General features: G+C 39.8%; 1 protein-coding gene and 1 non-coding gene across 4 annotated transcripts in view; one reads left to right on the forward strand and one right to left on the reverse strand.

Moving 5' to 3' along the window:
• The window catches only part of Ptprg (protein tyrosine phosphatase receptor type G), a 667,714-nt gene that overhangs the window by 407,251 nt on the left and 240,336 nt on the right, over positions 1-20,127 (forward strand). The window lies entirely within an intron of this gene.
• On the reverse strand, positions 10,908-11,102 carry LOC150066636 (U2 spliceosomal RNA). The gene has a single exon (XR_016534708.1). It is a non-coding gene; the product is annotated as a U2 spliceosomal RNA (small nuclear RNA).

Below are 20,127 nucleotides of genomic sequence, written 5' to 3' on the forward strand. Positions count from 1 at the left end.
CATGTTTTTAATCAGGAGAGGCCAAAAGGCCAAGAAATGTTTGCTATTTCATAATTTCTTTTACAGTATTACTGATTTGGTAATTGGATGAGTACTTGAGGGACCTTCTGGGAGGAAGGGACTTTAGGTGTTCACACACAGATGCATCTCTGATTTGTTAGCTTCATCTTTTTCCCTAACCTGTGTATAAATCTTCTCTTTGAAACTTAGATAAACCCCTATGATAAGAAAATCAGGGGTGTCTCTTTGTTTACAAATGTTGTTGACAATGTAGGAGAAATCAGTAATCTGGGATCCCAAATGTGTGAATCTTTTATTCCAAAGATAGCCAACTAGAAGCTCACCAGCTAAGATATTTTCAAGTCAGTTCCCTACTGACCCTGTCTAGCCAAGGAGAGAGTCCAGGCCTCCGAGGTTAAGGTGGGTGGGCCTTTCACTGCTGATTCCTCCAGAAGGAACATCCCTTGAAAAGCCTAGCTTTCCCTGATATGAGCTGTCACCTGGGACAGCGAAGCAACTAACACACAGAAGTACGATTCGTGCTTGGCTAAAGACATTTCACATCCATGAAGTAGGAATTGGGACTCTGTACCCAGTGCTTCTTCTTGTTGTTTCCCTCTACTGGAAAGAGCCAAGAGAGCCATGCTCTTTTATGAAGGTCAACATTGGAAAGCCAAAGCATTTCTCTATGGGCGACTTTAAGTCAGAAGAGTGGGGGAATGGTAGCATGACTCACCTTGTACAAAAGGAATTCTAGTTCTGTGGTATGCCTTGGAAAAGGAGTCATGATCTTGGAGTGTGGAAGAAAATCAGACCTCACATGACTTAGTATTACATGCTTACACTGACATAGACGCCTTCCTTGTGCGCTTTTCCTGAAGAAACCATAGTTGGTCACTCCAAGAAAATGCTTTTTTTTTTTTTTTTTTAATGTTTTCATTGAGCTAACGAATTCTCAATGCCCACACCCTCCCTGTTCTAGGACTCTGGAACTTCCTGTTCTCGTCACACTAATTATATGCCTCCCGAGTAGGGTTTCTACTTAATGGGCTCCCCTGCACCCTGTAAATGGAATGACTCATTTCTTAGAAGTCTGACTTTATTCATACTTGGAAAACTTATTTCCTAGAAGCAAAATTCCAGCATATTGCTAAATAGAATTCCCTTCTGGTCTTGTGGACAGGCTCCCCTGGGTAGCGGGATAGAAGAGGTAGTTTGTCTCTAGCCAGCTTTTCTCTGAGGTCTCTTTGTCCTAAAATTAGGTTACCATTTGTTCAGTTAATGTCTGGACAAAAGGCCTGTGCTTAAAAGTTGGAAAACTTTATCCTGTGGTTACCTTGGAAGAGAAGGTCTTTATAAAATGCAAGGAACTGAAAACATCAGTGTCATTTGTAATTACTTTATCCCTTGCCAAGATGTATCCTCCTTATACTTGAAACACACACACACACACACACACACACACACACACACACACACACACACACACCAATAGAATCCCCATGGTTTTAAGACTTTATGACTTACAAAGTGTATTTCAGTTTTCTGTTATTTAATGTGAACCATGGAATTCAGCTCCCATGCCCGGACTTACTGCTTGACTAAGTTACTTGCATTTTCCTTTCCTTTTTAAGTAATGTCAGATGGCAAGCCTGCCTATATTAATTGAGTTTATCATTGAAGCTTGTCTGGTTCATGACTTGCTTCCTGAAAATGTGATAAACTTGTTAAAGCTACATTGGGAGGAACTTGAATTAGAGGGATTAAAGGTAACGGCACCCAACTGAATGTGAAAATATACACAGAAAAGTTGCTCACTTTTGTTCCTGGGATGTTTTATATGAAGTTGTGTTCATTGAGTTCCTTTATTAATATCTGTTGTCTTCCTGAAGTATGTTCATTAGTTCTCTATATGAGAGTATGTTTTCTGTGTGTCAGTTCCAGGGCTTGAATTAAGGGCCGTCAGTAATATCCCTGAGCTTTTTGGCTCAAGGTTCATTCTCTACCACTTAAGCCATTTCTGGCTTTTTAAATGGTCAATTGGAGATAAAATGCTCATAGACTTTCCTGCCTGGAGCTGACTTCAAAATATGATTCTCAAACCTCAGTCTCCTGAGTAGCTAGAAGAACATACTGGCACCTGTCAAGTATTTATGCCATTTAAACATCTCAGTGTCAGTTTATCTATTGTCTGTCTGTTGTCTGTCTGTCACTACTTTATATTCCAAGAAACTAGAATGAAAGTAAGAAATTTTTCAGAGTGTCATGGAAGAATTGACCTACACTGGTGTATGTACTATACATAGTTAGCCTTCAGGCTCCCTTGGGACTGGTAGAATATGGCCATGTTTCTCTATTGGGGACGAAATCTTTATTACAGCTGTCCTGACCACATGACATGAAGAAATACCTAGATATTTTATCCATCATCATTTTGGGCAGGGTTTTGCTACTAGTTTCCAATGAGTTAGTTACCCAGGATACTGCTGGTCGGTTCACTATGAATAGCAGGCTGGCTCCAAGGATGGGACAGACAGTTGCAAGGTGCTAGAACAGACACAGCAGAGTATTGACTACAGTGGACTCCTACTTTATGGCTGGAGCATGGTTTTAAATGTATGTGAATACTGAGGACTTAGATCTTGAGAAATTGCTATGGCCTCTAGTGTGTCTATATTTCTGTGAGCAAATGTACCTTGCTTTCTGGCCTGCTCCTCTTTTAGAAAAATAGTCACAACCATAGGAGTTCTGGCAGCCCTGCAGGCTGAATTCTAAACACCAGCCCTACAAAACCCTGGGTCTGCTCCCTGAGGAGAAATTGCAACAAACATACCTTTGTAAGATGTATTGCTTCCCAGGAATTGTTTAAGGTCGTCCAGAAATTAGATCTCTCTGCATTTGCCTGGCTGTAATCCTAGATTTGGTTGAGTAGTTCCTACATTTCAAAACATCCAGTCTAGAAGTTAACCAAAAAGTCATTGTCTAAACAAAACCCAAGCTCTTCAATAGCCAGCATTCTTAGCAGCTTGAAGTTAGGAAAGTTTGCCATGGCATGCTCCAGTGACTGGACACCAAGTTTAACCTCGAAATACACTCTGTGCAGCCAGCCAAATGTGTTTGTTTGGTTTTTGGTACCACATCCTGGGTAGCTGGGATCATGGCCATGCTCAGCTCTGTTTGTTGAGATGGGCATCTCTAAGCTTTTGTAGGGCATACTTTTGAACTACAGTCCTCCCTATCTCTGCTTTTGAGTTGCTGGTATTAAAGATAGGTACCAAAAAATGTGACCCTGAACTTCCTATGGTCTTGTACGTCACAGTTTTTTTTTTCATATATTTTTATTGTAATTAGTAAAAGGGTTACATGATATTTGCCAGATAGATGGTGCATTAATTCCCATACATTGATACCCTTTCACATGTCTTGGTCCTGACAACTTCTCCCCTATCCTAATCTCTCTTTCGGTCACCCCATGTTCTCCAACTGGTAAGCTAAATAAAGGTTTGTGTAAGCACTAATAGGAATTGAATCCTGCCTCGTTTCTACTAGTAACTGAAATTGGAGTTAATTCAAGAGCAACCTCCTGATAAAACCTCCGAGAGCTCCATTAAAGTGGAGGTTCATTGCTTGCTTGTTGTCTGAGGTAATTAAAATCGTATTTATTACAATAAGAGATTGCAGGAGTTGTTGATTCAGACTTATTGGTGCTTTATGAGTTGAAGTCTTCAATAAGTTTAAATGATCCAAATTGATTGTCTGTGCCCTTTCCAGGGAAACTCACAGCTGGTTCATTTCAGCTCTGTTTAGACCATCTTACAAAGTATATAGAGGAAAAGACATTTTTCTTAATGTGTACCACGTACACATTACCATATGCTACAGGTCTGCAATCCCTTGTCTACAACCCTGCAGTCCAGATGTTTGAGCTTTCAATCTTCTTCAGAAAAGTGTTATAGCAAGAGAAACAAAGAGGGTGATAGAGTGATTATATACATGTGTGTATATAAATGTTTGTATATATGTGCATATATATGCATATATCCTCGCATACACCCAATGCATATATTAGATTCTATTTTCATATATATGCTTATGCTGTGAATATATAATATGCTATCTTAATATATATGAATATATATGAAAAAGCATAGTGAGACCTTCTAAATATGTCTATGAATATAAATAAAAATAGCATAGTGAGACATACTAAAAACTGTTCATAAGGACCAGAAGGAAGACACAGACTGAGTAAACTAGATCAAAGAACATTATATGCATGTATGTAGATACCACGATGTAACACCTTTGTACAATTTACTCTAATACTTTTTGAAATGAAGGCATCATAATGCTTGTCATCATCTACTTTGCAGGTGATAGGGTTTTCCACACATGTCTTTCAAAGCATAATTTCTGAAACAAGCACGTGAATACTAAGAGATATCAGAAGCCCTAAACCACCTCACCTCTCTTCATGAGTCTTCACCATCCAATGAGGATTTACACCAAACATAAATTAATGAGAGAATTTCCTTATTTAGAAAGTTGTCCAAGACCACTGTATGGGTCTCATATTCCTTGTGTGGCTCTCTTCCTATATGTTTCAAAGAGCACAGAGTAGCAATCAGCCAGGACAGAAGCATGTTGAAACAGTTGTCTATCTGGGTCTCCAGATGTGCCTAGTACTTTTGTCTACTTCCTCTTGGCTTCTCTGTTGTGATCCCATACACTGTTCTTCATGGAGGTGAAGGATGAATCCGTGGAGGGGAGAAAATTCCTGACTTCATTTTATGGCTGCTTCCCTAGTCTACATTGTTCTTCCCAGGCCTGTGACTGTCTCCATTCTCACATCCCCTAGCATAGCCACCATTTCACCCTTCCATTTCCACCTTTCTGCGCTGAGTGTCTTTCTGTTGATGAACTGGATCTGGGTTCAGTCGCACTCTGGCTGCATAGCATCTTGTTGTGATCTTGTGGTTAGAGCTAAGAGGATCTGCATTCCTGGCAGGCAGCTACATCTGTACACAAAGGCCCACACTAATCTATGGTCTTCATAGCAGGCAGATTTAAAGTATAGACTTGATGTGAGGTTCACTCTTTTCTGTATTGGGTAGGAATACAAGTTTAAACATGACATATGTTCTGGAAGAAATGTGGCAGAAATAAGAACATTGAGTATCTGAGTCAGCTCCATTGGGGAAAAGTAGCTAGACCTTACCTCAAAAAACAAGGTTGATATGGTGATTCAAGCCTGTCACCCCTACTGCTTGAGAAGCAGCAGTGACAGGGAAGCCGTTGGTGGCCAATCTTGAACAAAAGTGGGAGGCCTTATCTGGAAAATAAACTCAAAAAGGTAAATAACAGTAATGCCCCAAATGGTAGAGAACTGCCTAGCCCAGCAAGCAGGAGCCCCTCCATGGACTTTCCAGGAGCCACTTTCTCCCCTTCCCTAAATCTTGTTTTTAGATTTATTTAACACAGATTTTTTTTTTTTTGCCCCAGACTTACACAGTTCTTTCCTTCTCCTTTTTTCATTGGAACTTGAAACTTTTCATCACTCTTGGAAAAATGTTGGTTTCCAAAAAACCCAGATCTCTTTCATTCCATAATTCCACTTAGAACAGATGTGGGCAAGGAGAGGGGTGTGGGAATGCCTTGCAAACTGAAAAGAAATCTCATTTGTTCAAAACTGCTAATTGTTTAATATACTCTTGGTTTGTCTGTAGAGAGAATTACCTTTTGAAGGGGGCAAAAACATTTTTTTCACCCACTCCTTTTTTTTTTTATTTTTGGTTTTGTGGGTCATGGGGCTTGAACTCTGGGCCTGGGCACTTTCCCTGAGCTCCTCAGCTCAAGGCTACTGCCCTGCTCCTCAAGCCACAGCCCCACTTCCTGTTGGAAGATGAGACTCTCACCATCTTTTGTGCCCAGGATGGCTTTGAACAGTGATATTCAGATCTCAGCCTCCTGAGTAGCTAAGATTATAGGTGTGAGCCACCATGCCAGGCTTCCCCCCTCCAAAAAATTTTTTTTTTCTTTTAAAGATCTGGCAGGGCCTACCTTTTCTTTTCCCACCTAGTGTACCCTCTGTGAATTTCTGAAGTGGTTTGTAGTATTTCTTTTTTTTTTTTAATGTTCTTTTTCTTTGTCCGTAATGGGACTTGAACTCAGGACCTGGGCACTGTTCCTGAGCTACCTCTTTAAGCCGCAGTGCCACTTCCAGTTTCCTGGGAGTTGTTTGGAGTCAAGAGTCTCATAGACTGAGCTGTCTCCAAACCAGGGTCCTCAGATCTCAGCTTCCTGAACAGTGAGGATTACGGGCATGAGTCAGTAGCACCCAGTACCTAACATGGTTTTAGGTCCTCTGAAATAAGCTTTCTTCACAGGTTTGCCCATGGAGCTCCAGACAGCCCTGTCTACCTGACATCTCTTTGTGAGATGTTTGGAAGTGTTAAAGAGTGGGTTCTGTGCTTCCCTGGTGTTGCCATCCTATGGTGTAGACAGTTATGCTCAGAACTGACTCCTCATGGCAACGAGGTTGCTTGAAATTTAGTGACTCCATTGAAATGAAGATTCCATTTTACAGTGGTGTTTCATCTTTTTTTTTTTTTAGTAAAATATTTAATTTCCATCTGGCTGAGCTTTCATATGTACATCCTGTGTTAATTGAGAGGAACATTTGAGGAGGTCTGGGTACTTAAGAAGATACTCTGTGGAGAAGTTAATGCCTGGCTGTACAAAGCCAGAGATAAGATTTTGTGAGGGAGGGGGGAAGCAGCCTTGTCTCTGGTGTGATGTCTGACAGTCCTCATCACAGTCATCTTCAGATGTGAACTTGGCTGAGGGCCGTTTGATGGTATGTCACCGACATGTGGCTTGCTGATCACTGATTGAGTCGTACTGGGAGTTACAGCTAAGGAGAGACGATGCTCTCTGAATATCAAACATGGTTAAATTGGGGTTGTTCTTGAAGTAAAAACTTGGTGAATTGTAGATCTTCAAGAAACCAAGGAGAAAGCTGAGGGGTGAGGTTACGGGAGGTCTGTAAATAGCAATCATATTATAATATACATATGACGGTGGGTGGGAATTTTCCAGATGTTTCCTCCTAATTTTAGGTTTCACATCAGCCTTATGAGAGAGTGGCTGTTACCACATCCATTTAAAGATGGAATGGTTGAGTTATCATGGTTGTAAGAAGGAAACATTAGGGAAATTGACAATTACTATTCTTAAAACTGGTCTCTCACAGCCCCCACATAAACTATCATTTTAAAACAATATTTTGTTTAATAATCTTATTGTTTTTCTTTCCATTGCTTTTGAAACTACTGATGCAGTCTAAGTGATATTACAATATTAATTATTGTTTTCAAGGTACTTCTAACAATCGTAGATGGCTGAATCAGAGATAGAAAGGAGGGATGAGGGGACAGGAAGTCTTGTCTGATGTTTGTGTAGAAATTTCTATGGGAAATACAAATGGCCTTCTTGATGTTGTGGTTGTTGTATTTCTGGTCTTGGAACTTGAACTCAGAGCTTGGGTGCTATCTCTGACTTTTGACTAAAAGTGGTTAATCATAGATAGGAGTCTCAAGGACTTCTCTTGCCCAGGCTGGCTGTGAACCATGATCCTCAGATCTCGCCTTCTAAGTAGCTAGGATTGCAGGAATGAGAGAACAGAACCCAATGGAAAACAGTAGTTTTTAACTGGATTGACCACTGTGATCTAATCATTTAGAACCGTGCTGTCTGAAGCAACAATAATGAGATCCATACATTGTCCACTTTTGAGAAGCCACTTTGAGAGAAGATGGAAGGAAGCTAGGCCATGGTGGTGCTCTCATCTGAAATTCTATGTACTCAGGAGGCTTCAGATGTTTAGGATCACAGTTTGAAGCCACACTGGGTAAAAAAAGTCCTTATAACTCCATCTCCAAAATAATCAGCAAGAAGCTGGGCTGGAGGTATGACTTAAGTGGTTAAGAAGACCAACCAAGCGAGGTGAGAATGAAGCTCTAAGTTCAAGCCCCAGTGGAGGGAATATCATGAACGGAATTGATTATAATTGCTTTTGTCATAGAGCAAACACAGGTACTGTAGAGAGATTGGATATGTTAATATGTCTCATCCTAATAAGCATTTTGCTCAATTTCTAAATATATTGTATACAGGGAGATTTGAGAGATATATAATATACATATACAGTAATTCAGTTTGGTGTTGGGATATGGCTTACTTGTTGCAAAAGGTTCACCTGCTGTGTCATCAGATTTTTTCCTTTTCAAGCTTTCTGCCTTTTCCCCCTTATTTTTTTCACTTCCCATTTATTCCCAGAGCTTTGAACACTATTCTTCTCAGAATCCATTTCCAAGCTGAAAACACCTCAAATAAAGCTGGCTGGGGAGACCTTTGTACACTGGAGGTAGACAACTAATTCCACCAGATCAGATGTATTGTAATTCAGGTTAAGAGGATTTGTAGAACTGTGGCTCTACATTTCCACCCACCCCCACCTTTTTATTTTGTCCTGTCAAAAGTTGAGCAAAAAGGTCTCAAGCCATCTTAAATCTAAAGCCTTTCCAACTTCTTTAGTGCTCCTGCCACTCAGAAGGGACAGTCAGAAAGATTTACAAAGAATAGAAAGAAGTTAAGTTTGAAAGAAAGTTTATTTCATCTCACCACTTTAGAGCCCTGACACAGAAATTCATAGCAACTACCCTGAATGGAATAGAAAGGAAATTTCGGAGCCTTCCTGATTCAGAATGTCTGCCTGGCAATGTTGGGAGCACAGATTGTGTTTGGATACATTTATTGGGATATGCAGACACCAGCTGGACAAATTCAACCCAAACCCTATCTTATGTAAAAATAGACATTTCATCTCGTGCATGTTTGAAGATACCTTAAAAGATGTGATTTCAAAATCTCAGTTTTGTGCCTGTAAGATATGTAGTTAATAGTAAATCCTAGCTCTTCCCACACAGAATGCAGCTTCAATTTGAGAGTCTTCCTGTGAAAGCCTTTAGTGCATTGGTTCAGTACATTAAGGGCTGCTCTCAAGCTTATGTCTCTGTGTTTATCAGTCTGTGATCAGGAAGTCAGTTCCTCCTTGGTTTCCTGCCATTTCGCAGGCTTCCTCTTAGGTTTGTATCTACCTCCCTCTCTCTGTCTTCATTAGTCTGGCTTCTTTTTCAGGTGGTAGCTGTGTGCTGAACTATCATAATTGATTGTGGCCACAGAATAATACAGCCTTGTGGATATTTTCTGCATTCTTTTTAGTCTGTCTAAATGCAGTGCATTAAAAAAAGTAAGCCATGGTCAGTAAGATACATTGAGGAAATACTATGATGGGAATATGTCTTTCTCTTCATAACTTGGTGATGGGCAAATATAATAGGCCTGTGAAATCAGTGTTCCAGGAAAGAACATGGTTTTCATGTTAGGGAGAATTTCCCCTAAATCACTTGACAGTGGAACTCTTGGTTAGTGTATCCTGTGAGGCTATTTATGAGAACGCCCTGGGAACACGCTGCCCCAAGGAGTTCCCATAACCATCATTCCCACACCATGCTGCTGTGTACAAAGTTATACTACGCCCTTGGCCCCTTCTCTGGAGTCGGCAAGCTCTGCAGTATTTGTTCATTCATCAGGTCAGCAGCCATCTCTGTGTGGGATATGGGACGACAGAGTCCTGACCCCAGCGGGCTTTGACTTCAGCCTGTGCTGAGATCCACAGTCAGGGTGTGCCTGCAGGATGAGTGTCGCAGAAGGTCAACAGGGGCAGCAATGGGTGATGTCATCATGGGAAGCTCTGAGCTTTTTCTTCAGGCAAGGTGAGATGCCAGGGAAAATGTTTTCAGCTGGAGAACACAGTGGCTGGCCTGTCTTTTAGTAGGATATGTCTCACCATACTTGGAGTCCCAACCATCTATGGCTACTTAGAGCCCAGGGAAAAGATGAAGGGAGAGACATAAAGGCTATTAGGCAAAGGAAAAGAAGCCTAGTTGTGAACATCTTTTTTTGTTTGTTTTTTATTTTAAAGCTTATCTTGGGGCCTCCCACTTGAGCCACACCTCCAGTGTGGCGCTTTGCTGGTTAGTTGGTAATAGTCTTTTGGGTTTGTCTGCCTGGACAACCTGTGATCTTCAGATCTCAGCTTCCTGATTAGCAAGGATTATGGGTGAGTGCCAGCAGTGCCCTGCTCGGAGGGTTTGGAGTCTAGGACAGCTCACCCAGGGGAGATGGGACAGTAATGCTACCTCAGGAGACATAGTCTGTGTTCCTCGGCTATAAAGAAAGACAAGTTGAGGAAGGAAATGTGTGGATAATCAATTAGTCTCGTTTCTGACATTTCACTTGTACTTTTTAGGTAAAATAAGATTTGGATTGATGCTTACTTACATTTGTTACTGACACATAGGTTATGTATCAGATTTTTATGTTGTAATATATGATATATATTATAGAAGAATGGGCCACAGAGAAGTGACTATTAAACCTACTGTGTGTATTTATATATGTGTGTATATGTGTGTATATAGTCCATTGCTCACAGGGTAGCTTGAGCAGGCCAGGACATATTCTAGGATATCATTTACTGCAGGCAGTCTTATACTTTGACTTGGAATTGTTAACATTTTGATGGTGTGAAAGGCATGGGCATTCAGCAGGAAACATACTGCAGATTAGACTTTGGGTCTTTTTGAAAACTAGTGTTACACAGCAGGATTTTGCCTCTGTTTCAGGTCATTTCTTTTCTAGTCGATCTACGCTGGTTCAAGCCATCTTCCTCTCACATAATTATTGCTACTTAACAATTCTTATTGAAATGGCTTCTTGCCCTCAGCAATCTGCTCTTGAACAGTAGCAAAGCTTTCATTTCATTTTATTTTGTTTTCCCCAAAGTGAGATGCACCATTCCTGGAGGAGCTGTGCTAGCAGGTCAGTGCACGGATTGGACAGAGCAAATGCCTAGGCCCTCTCACAGCTCCAAAGATCTGGCTCAACATATTGTCCTTGGATAGATGATATATCAGACATTAAACTGATAAAAGCAGTTACTGCACTTGATCTTATCAACAAAGTGATAACAAAGCTTTCTCTTAAACACTTGAGTGGTATATTGAGTGGTATTGCATCTGTCCTTTGATTAAAAATCTTCCTGTAATTTCCAGTTTGAATAATTCCAGAGATCTTAACTTTACCTCTAATGCAAATACTCACGTCCCGTCCTAAAGTCACTCAATCCTGTTTTCACTGGCTTTTTTTTTTTTTCCAGTTTTTTTTCCCCCTAAGTCCAGATTAATCTTTCTCTGGTTATTCTTTCTCCTGGCTCTTTCCTGTACTAACCTAATTACAGCATTGTATATTCTCTCCTCTCCCAACTCATTCACTTTCTTTCCCACTTTTCATAGTTGTTTATTGATTTGTGTACTTGTTTATTAACTTCTTTCCCTTTCGTAGGGAACACTCCTTCTCATTGTGGCCACATCTAAACTTTTGATCTGTTAATCATCCAGTCAGATGTGTTGAGAATGTCTCTTAAGGGCATAGTTGTTGTTACAGAGGCTAATTCTGGAGAATGGAAACTTTTGTTGCAGTCTCGTCTCTGCCACTTCCGGCTTGGTTGTGTATGTGGGATACCGAGGAATCGAACCCGGGTCTTTGTGCATGCTAGGCAAGCACTTTAACCGCTAGGCCAAACTCCCGGGCCCGAGAATGGAAACTTTTTAACTCATTCATTAAAAAGATATTTAAAGAAAGTGGGGATCTGAGGATCGAACTTTAAAGGCAGCCCAAGCAGGAAAAGTCCTTGTGACTTTTTTTTTCTGCCAATCCTGGCGCTTGAACTCAGGGCCAGGGCCTGTCCCCAGAGCTTCTTTTGTGCAAGGCTAGTGCTCTGATACTTGAGCCATTGGCCATTGCTCCACTTCAACATTTTATGTTATGTGGTACCAAGGAATCGATCCCAGGGCTTCGTGTGTGCTAAGCAAGCCCTCTACCACTGAGCCACATTCCCAGCCCCTCCTTGTGACTCTTTATCTCCAATTAACCAATAGAAAACTGGAAGTGGCACTGTGGTTCAAGCCTCACCCAAAAGAACTCAGGGACAGCACACAGGCCCTGTGAGTAACAAAAAAAATAAAAATCAAAAAAAAGATGTTGAAAGCACCAAATCCTCCCCATAGAAACCTTTCATTTAAAGAATATAAAGCCTACATAAATTAGTTACTCCCAAATAACCACATTTTTCATCCATGTGCGAGGCTGGGAGTTAGTTGTACAGCTCTGAAAATGCTCTTTCGGTGGTCCCTTCTTCCAGAGAGTGACTCTTATATTAACAACCATTACATCTACATATCAAGACAGATTGTTCTAATTAGTCAGTAAGGTCCAGGGTTTTCAGAGTTGTTAATATGTACATGAGCAATTACTGTTGCAGAGTTAGCCAGAGTGCCGTTGGGAATTTTAGATTAAGATTATTGGTTTCATTCATGAGCAAAGGCAGAAGGCTTTCCCTGGAAGGTGTTCTATCTAGTGCCCACACGTGAAGGCTCCTCTCCTCTGTACCACTCCCAGGCACTCCCTCATCCATACATTCCTCTGGATTTTCTCAGGAAAAACCAGGCTTTGTGCAGTGTTGGGCCAGTCAATGTGAATAAGATAAGCAAGCCCCTGACCCCATGCCACCTGAGGGCCCAGCAGAAGGATCTTAACCAGAATTTATAAGGAAAAGAAGCAATAGTGGTATTTTGTTGTTTTGTTTTTTAAAACAAACTTGTCTCCTTTTCCTTCCCCAGTATTGGAAAATGAAAATAAAAATAGAGCCACTCAATGGGCAGCGTTTTTCCATGTTCAAATTAAACATCATATATCTTCCATGTGAACATCATGACTCTGCACTCTGCTCTGGTTGTCGCTGTTTCCAGAGTTTGCTAAAATTCTGTGGTAGAAGCTGGGATTGGAGTTGGATAATGAGAGATTTAGAGACTTTGGAGATGATACTCTTCTGTGTCCAAAAGATCCCCCAGTCTCTGAAAAATGTGAGATCTCCAAGTGAATCTCAGAAGTATCTGATAGTTCACCATTTGAACTGAGATGTTTCTGCCCATTCAAAGTTTAGTCTAAGGAAAGAGCAAACTCGTTAAGGATTGTGGCTTTAGTGAAAATACTTGTGACACTCATGGGATAATGGGCCAATGGTAGTTTTTTTTTTTTTTTTTTTTTTTTTTTTTTTTGCCAGTCCTGGGCTTGAGCTCAGGGCCTGAGCACTGTCCTTGGATTTTTCTCAAGGCTAGATAGAGCTCTACCACTTGAGCCTCAGCACCATTTCAAGTATGTGGTACCAAGGAATCGAACCCGGGACATCGTGCACGCTAGGCAAGCACTCTACCACTAGGCCAAACTCCCGGCCCCAATGGTAGTTTTATGAAGAGCATATGTTACACAGATGGTTTAGTGTGTTAGGCTAGAATGTGGGGCAGGCCTGAATGCATCAGGTCCCTGGGAAGGAAGGCACAGATAACTTGCGGGTGAGGATGTAGATAGTGACAGGATACATTAGGTCTATTAGGCATACACTGTTGTACTGTTGGTGGAAAGTAAGCTACCTTTTTCTCTAGGGGAAATGATTCAAACTGGCAGTGTATACCGATAGACTATGATGGTGGCCCTTGACATTTCTGAAGGGATTCTCTTAAGAAGAAATCAACTCAGTTTTTGGTGCCCCCATAGAACTAGGTTTTGTAGAAATGAAATCTTCAGAACAAAATAGTTGCAGCCCAAGGCATGTATACCACTGCAGGCCAGTAGCCAGCACCAGCCGCTGGCTCAGTTCCACTGTGTGGAGAAGTACCAGCTATCCCCTAAACATCTATGAAAAAGCAATGTCTAGAGGAGCAATCATTTCTGATCAGTTGTACATCATGGTAATGATAGTTTAGAACAATGTGTTGTATTCTACAAAATTGCTAAGAGTAGGTTTTTAACTCTGCTTTTGTTTTGTTTGTGATGCAAGGGATCAAATCCAGAGCCTCACACATAAAGGATAATCCTTTCACTGCTGTATCCCCATGCCTAAAGAAGTCGATTTTAAAATCTTCCCACTGCAAAGTAAAAACAGAAATGGGGTAATTAATTACTTGACCTGGTTATTCCACATTATATCCTAACCAGAGTGCCACGGTATAAAACCATAAGTAAATGGGATTTGATTTGCCAATTACATATTCAAAGTAAAAAACAACCACTGTGAGTGGAATGCTGGTTGTCTTTTCCAGAAGTACAGTAAGAGCTCTCCACATATATTATCATTAAACCACTTATTGAAAATGTTCTTCTACTAAAGGATGGCAGTTAAGATCTAATATCTCTTATTTTTTCCACTAAAAGGAAAGGGTAAAGGGGTCATCAAATTTTCTGGAGAGCCTAAGTAGACTTGATGGGAATTGGTTAAGATCTGCATTTAGAGCTGTCCTCTGTTGATAATTGGATATGTTTCCAGTATATGGTCAGGGAGACAATAACTGTTCTATCACCATGCATAGGTTCAGTCTGTCTTGTGATTTTAAATGTCTTCCATATCTAGTAAACATAACAGCCTTTCTAAAACCAGATGGAGGCTGGGAGTTTGGCCTAGTGGTAGAGTGCTTGCCTAGCATGCACGAAGACCCAGGTTCAATTCCTCAGTACCACATACATACAAAAAATCCAGAAGTGGTGGTGAGGCTCAAGTGGTAGAGCTCTAGCCTTGAGAAAGTCCAAGGACAGGACTGGCAAAAAACAAAAAACAAAACAAAAAACCAGATGGATTATTTTTGTATCTTTATGTGTTCTATATATTTTCACAAAGCATTTTACTTTAACATCAAATAAAGAAAATAACAAAGCAGTGATGTAATTGCCAAGACCCTATTTATTCTTCTAAGCAGGTACAAATAGAAAAGGCAGTAAATAAATGGATGAATTTGTATTTTGCACAATGCAAATATTTCTAGTCTTTTGAATATCAAAACTATATGTCAATCATAAAATAATTCAAACAATATGTGAGTTAAAGTCTTTCTTGGGCTGGGAATGTGGCTTAGTGGTAGAGTGCTTGCCTAGCATGCACGAAAACCTGGGTTCAATTCCTTGGTACCACCTACATAGAAAAAGCCAGAAGTGGTGCTGTGGCTCAAGTGGTAGAGCACTAGCCTTGATTAAGCTGCAGGACTGGGGGGAAAAAAAAGGAAGACTTTTGTGAAAATATGACACCATAGGAATATCAGCATGCCATGTTCTATTTTCTTAGATATCTCCTCCTCCTCCTCCTCCTCCTCCTCCTCCTCCTCCTCCTCCTCCTCCTCCTCCTCCTCCTCTTTTTCTGTCCTGGGCATTGTCCCAGTCTTGACCATTTTGCTCAAAACTAGTGCTCTACCACCTGAGTCATAGCTCCATTCTGGGTTTTGGGTTGTCAGCTGGAGATAAGAGTCTCTAGGACTTTCCTGCCTGGCCTACTTTTGAACTGAGATTCCCCCATCTTAATCTAATAGTTAGGATTATGGACATCAGGTATTTGTCCTCTCTTCCATAAATTGATGTAAAGTCACATGGGAAATAATCCCATTCCTTTTCTCGTTATGGTGTATATAAGGGAGAATTTATTTTAGCCTACATTGTCAGTGTTGGTTGCAGATCCTTCCCTTGGCCTGTTACAAAGTTCACAACTGTCATGTATGTGGCATAAACTCAGAGGCCAGGCTCCTTTTAATCTCAAAAAAAAAAGTTCTTCATGCCAACTGTACCTTTTTCTAACTGTGCCTTTATTATGTAGCTTTATATTATAATGTTTTATATATTTCTGAGTCAAGGTTTAATCTTCCTGCCTGCATTTCTTGAGTGCTGAGATTACAGGCCCATCCTACCACACCTAGATATATAGAAAAAATATTAAACTATCAATAATAATAATAATAATAATAATTACTTTTGCTAAACAGGATATACAATAAAGACTTCTTTGGGGCCAAGGAACAGCTTAAGTTTGGGTGTGAAACTTGGTGCATACAGGTGTCTTTACTTATTTTTTATTGTTTTGATTTGTTTGATGGCTGATACCTCGTCCTCCAATTAGATTTTCACATTGTTTTTACATTCCCTAATTCCTGACTAATCTTCAAAGATAAAGTATCTGGAGAAAGAGGAACAGATTCTTGTTTACTGTAGACTCCTTTGTCTTTTACCTCCTAAAGTACACAGCATATGAAACCTCATTACCCATGTCAGGAGCTTTTGACATTCTGTGAGTCTCATCAAAGGTTGACAAAGTGATTTTTCTGCAAATGTACTGTGGACAAGGGATCATTAATGTCTGTAACCCAGTGCCAAGTACAGTAACCAATCTGTCATAGGTGTCATATGTTTTTGTTGTTAGTGTTGGATACAAGCATGAATCGGCTGCTCTTTCTCTTAGTAGGTTTGGAAATGTGAGAATACTTACACTTGGGTTTACTGAAACTAAATCTTCATATCTTTTATTCAAAACTGGTTGTAATGAAAGGGTTGTGGTACAGTAGTATCAGTAAGAGTAGGTATTTTATTGTCATGTCCAACTGACAGTCGTAATGCTTGTTTGCCATATGAGAACTTGGGAGAGGGTAGAAAGTTCAACAGGTCTTCCCCAACAGACGTTGTTCAATTTAAGTCAATTACATTGTGAAAGATGGAGGCAGAGATCAGAACTGGCAGGGAAGTAGAATTTGAATAGGACTTTCTATTTATTTGACATGTCTAATGTTCTTATGAATAAGGAGGGACCCTGCTTTTTAGTGATAGGTAGAAAGATTGGCTCCAGGATTGATAGAGTGTTGGGTGGATTAGTAAATTGATTTGCTAAGAGCTGGAATGGTATGCCTTTGGGGATCTGAAATTCACCTAGCAAGGGCCTAAGATATCAAACCAAGTGGTACTTGCATTTCAAAGATATTTTACGCATGAGCTCAAAGTGACTTTTCCTTAGAACTATTATTTCTTCAGAAATAAAAGCTATTATTTTACTTAACAAAATATGTAATTAATTTCTCAGTTATACATCAGTTTTTTCAAGCCTTTGATTTTTTTAAATGTTCATCAACCTTACTTCCCATTTATTAAAGAGTATAAGAAATAAAGTTAAACAAAATGAGCTAATTATTTACCAAAAATAAGCCACTTCACTACATTAAATTTAACCTTAAAAGGCTAAGCTTAACCATCTTGCTATATATGTTAGGATTAAATTACCTCTTCTAAATATCTAATAAAACAAAAGAACAAGAATCATTCCTTGTGAGTAAATTATAAGATATAGTCTGAAATTTACCTCAGAGACTATAAACATGTTAATAAGCATACAGTGTGCTTCTCACCCTTGTGGCACTAATGAGAGGCCCTGAAAATGAGAACAGATCAAAAGTAACGTTAGGGTGACTTCTTCATAATCATCCTCTGCATGAGTAACACAAAGAAAGGAATGGCTCTCTGGAAATTTCAGCCCAAGATTCTCTTTCATTCAATTCCATTTGTATCTTCCTGCTGGAATCTCTCAGTCCGTTTCTATTTTAATATTATTAGTAAGTACCTGATGAATGTTTCTTATTCCTTTGGACCCCTCCAATATGTTTTTTTAAGTTTTTATGATTACAGAGGGGTTACAGTTATGTAAGTCAGGTAAACAATGTATTGCATGTTGGACAATGTCACCCTTGCTTTCTTCTAGTTTTTCCCTCCCATCATCACCCACAAGCTCTGTAGTTCCTTTTTGGCACAGTATATACCACTGCTTCATTTGTTCAACCTTGGTCCCTCTATTCGATGTCCAAAGATGGATAAATGAAAAAACAAAACAAAAGGAATAAAAATAAAAAAGACAAAACTTTTTTTCCCCCTATTTCCTGGAGTTCATTCTGATAAATATTATTGTTGTTCTTGTTGTTATTGCCAGTCCTGGGGCTTGAATTCAGGGCCTAAGCACTGTTGTTGGGTTCTCTCCAGGCTAGCACTCTACTGCTTGAGCCATAGCACCACTTCTGGCTCTTTCTGTTTGTGTGGTAACAAGGAATTGAACCCAGGGCTTTGTGTGTGCTAAGCAAGCACTCTACCACTAGGCCACACTCCTAGCCCCTCTGATAAATACGATTTTATATGACCAAGAGCACATAGGTATTGTACCTTCTAGATAAGTTTTCAATATGAATTATTTTCTTTTCCATTTAGTATGTGTATTTACAAAGAAAACAGAACAAGAAAATCCTTGCTGTGCATGCATTTGCCAATGTCTAAACTTTGTGAATGTTGAGTATGTCTAATATTTTCCTTTTTTTTACTTATCTGGAAACCCAGGGGAATTAATCCATGTCATACCCCAGGGCCAGCCTTGACAATGCCAATTCTGAAAGAGAAAGAAGTTAAAAATCTACTTCTTAGGATTCTGGTAAGCTGTAAAGAAGGTGCTAGAGTAACAGTGTTGTGGAACCTAGTAAAGCCCCCTGTGTAGGCAAGATTATTTTGTAAAAAATAAGCTTATGAGATTTGTACAGTAATCTTTGAGTACCAGTGTTAATAACTCTAATGACCTGTTATTAACTATTGAACTATATGTCAATTTACAACATAAAGCTTGTCTTATAGTATATCCTATTTGTTACTCAGGAAAAAATAGATTCAGCCATCATTAGAAATACATATGAAGGTTGTTTGAAAGTATTTGTTTAGTTGTTGCTTCCTCCTCCTCCTCTTCTTCCTCCTCCTCCTGCTCCTCCTCCTCTTCCTCTCTTCCTCTTCCTCCTCCTATTTCTCCTCTTCTTCATCCTTATCACCATTATTTTGAAGTTTAATTTTGTTTCCTTTTTAAATAACAACTATGTGTATTATAGTATACTACATGATAGTATGTTCTATGTATAGATTGTATAATATCCAAATCAATCAAGTTGGAATATACATTGCCAACTGTTTCTAGATACATTGTGTCATTTCTTTCCAAAGTCATTTTTTCAATTAATTTATCCTCTGATTTACCTGAAAAAACCTAAGGTGATTAACAGATCTCTCGTTTCCCCTTATTTCCAAAATGTTAATTATTTTGGTGGTAACAGTATTAAACCACTACTCTATCTTTATAAGCTTTTGTTATAAAACAAGAGTGAAGGGACCCCACTCACTTTTGTAATCCCAACTATTCAAGGGGTAGAGAGGTAGAAAGCGCATGGCTTGAGGACAACCAAGACAAAGTTAGCATGAAAAGCTACCTTCAAAGCCCGAGGAGCAGCACAGGTGGCTGAAGCCTGGCATCCTTACTACTCAGGAGGCTGAAATCTGAGAACTCCATGGCCTGGAGTTTCAGTCCCCAGTCCCATAAGAAATAGTTGGTGTATATATTACTCTGGGCTTTGTACATGCTTGGAAGCACAAATTGCTGAACTATATTTCCTGTCCCTAAGCATATTTTTTTTTCAAGCCCTCAGGGTCATGGGGCTTGAATTCTGGGCCTGGGCGTTGTCCCTGAGCTCTTGAGCTCAAGGCTACCGCCCTACCCCTTGAGCTACAGCCCCACTTCCTGTTTTCTAGTGGTTAATTGGAGATAAGTCTCTCAGTCTTTAGTGCCCTGGCGGGTTTGGGGTTTTGAACCACTATCCTCTATCCTCATCTCAGCCTCCTGACTAGCTAGGATTACAGGTGTGAGCCACCACACCCAACTAGCATATGCTTTTTAAAGGTCACCAACTTCAGAACTGCAGTCAGTAACTAAGTTTGATTTTTCTTTAATCATACTTAAGTAACATGCCCCAAAAGAGATAGAATGAGAAGTAAAGACAAATCAGAGGAGATAGAAGTTTCTTAGCTATGGGTGGTTAATCCAGTTTGTCTGCTTCTTGGCACAATCTTCTTGGCCATTTCCCATTATATCCAGTGTGGTTATGAAGTAAAAATAATTGAATAAAGGTCTTTCTTCTGTAACTCCATCATGTTTCAGACAGATGAGGCTTGATCTGTTTGTGAGTTAATATAGATTTTTACAACTCTGGTAAATACTTTAAGCTTGGCTGCATCACATCAAATGTAGCATCAAAAAGAGAGTTTCGTGTGAGTTTTCCATGAACCTTG

The sequence above is a fragment of the Megascapheus bottae genome, chromosome 2 (assembly GCF_031878675.1).
Source record: "Megascapheus bottae isolate mThoBot1 chromosome 2, mThoBot2.hap1, whole genome shotgun sequence".
NCBI classification, from domain to species: domain Eukaryota; kingdom Metazoa; phylum Chordata; class Mammalia; order Rodentia; family Geomyidae; genus Megascapheus; species Megascapheus bottae.